This window comes from Protomyctophum parallelum (assembly GCF_964188405.1).
Source record: "Protomyctophum parallelum genome assembly, chromosome: 3".
NCBI classification, from domain to species: domain Eukaryota; kingdom Metazoa; phylum Chordata; class Actinopteri; order Myctophiformes; family Myctophidae; genus Protomyctophum; species Protomyctophum parallelum.
In genome coordinates, this window is record NC_139698.1 from 18,692,720 (window position 1) to 18,694,611 (window position 1,892).

A 1,892-nucleotide genomic window follows, 5' to 3' on the forward strand; every position below is an offset into this window, starting at 1 on the left:
TATAACTGTGCCACACAGCTGCATGGCCAGGGGTTATATACTGTAGGGGCTTGAGAGAGAGAGAGAGAGAGAGAGAGAGAGAGAGAGAGAGAGAGAGAGAGAGAGAGAGAGAGAGAGAGAGAGAGAGACACACACACACACACACACAGAGAGAGAGACAGAGGATGGTCACATCACAATCTTGCCTGAGCATCTCTCTCCCTCTGCCAACACCCCCAACACACACACACACACACGCACACACACACACACACACACACACACACACACACACACACACACACACACACACACACACACACACACACACACACACACACACACACACACACACACACACACACACACACACACACACACACACACACACAGGTCAGACATCATACATACATCTTGCTACTGTATTCTGTTCATTCATGAATCATGACAGCTGAAACGCCAACATACCAATGTACCGTGTGGTTACTTTGTAACCTATGTTCTCTGAGTGAAGAGACTATCTCTCCACCCAACATATTTCATATGTATGGGGAATGTCCCCACCTCACTTGTGACGTGGATATCTCTTTAAGACACACCAGTTGCACTGGCACGCACGGGTATATAAGGCCCAGGTGTGCGTGATTACACTGGTTTACTTGATCGACACCGCTTCTGAGCGACATCGAGGTGGAGAGATAGTCTCTTCACTCAGAGAACATAGGTTACAAAGTAACCACACGTTCTCTATCGTATCAGAGACTATCTCTCCACCCAACATATTTCATATGTATGGGGAACTCTGTAAGACACCTCGTGAGGAAGCGAAGCAGTCCCAGAACCCCAAAGACAACACCAGTGGGCTCCGACCCAGCACATACTGAATTTGGAATGATTTATCATGTATGTTCAATGTAATGTATTTACAACCCCTGGAACGGCCGGACAGCCAGACGCCATCCGCCGCCAAATGCTCAGGCGCTAGGCGCCACTCAGAGCCCGGCCCCGCAAGACGCTAAGGCCAGAGACCACAGGGGTGAAGGGCCGCCCAAGCCAACCCACCAGACGCAAGGTTGGCTTGACTGGTGAAGGTGACAATGACACCCACCGCTGAGTAGCATGCGATACCAACTCCCCGAAGGGAGCGAACGCTGCATGTTCAGCCGGTATAACCGGGTGAATGTACATTAGACGGAGTAGGCTATGTCGCCGCTGTGCAGGTCGGTCAGGGACGTACCTTTCCACAGCGTCCCCAGGTGGAGTGTGCCTGCCCTCCAGGCGGCACTGGTACTCCTACCTTTTTGTGTGCTGGATAACCTCTGTAATCCATGCACTCTCACTTGAAGCACTCAAAGAGCTGGTTCGTTACTCTGTGGGCCTTGTGTGGCCCTGGCATACGAATCTAATGCTCCAATAGGGCAGAGTGGGGACCGACTCCGTCTCTGTACGTCGACTGTCTGTATGACGATGGTAGGACAGAGCTCAATCACCTGATTGAGACGTGCCCTTTTGTGAACATTGGGGAGAAAGGCCGGTTTGGGGCATAAGACTATACCATCATCCGGCATAGGCCTGCAGAGGTCATTATGGAATGACAGAGCCCGCAACTCCCCCATTTCTCCTTGCAGATGTGACGCCGACAAGACTGCTGTCTTGAGCATGTCACGCTCACTGAATAAATGTTGTAGAGCCTCCAGAGCTAACCCCAGATGGGCCTGATTGGGTCCCTAACCTGAGCTCCTCTGGGCCTCAGGGCACCCTTCAACACTTGGTCAGCTGACTGTTGGAGCCCTGTTCTCCGAACCGGAATGATCCTTATGTCACATCACAGTTTTACAAGTCAAAAGTGGATGGCCTTCGTCTTTGTGCATAGTTCCCATCGCGTTTATGCTGCGGAGCTAAGCACACACCCA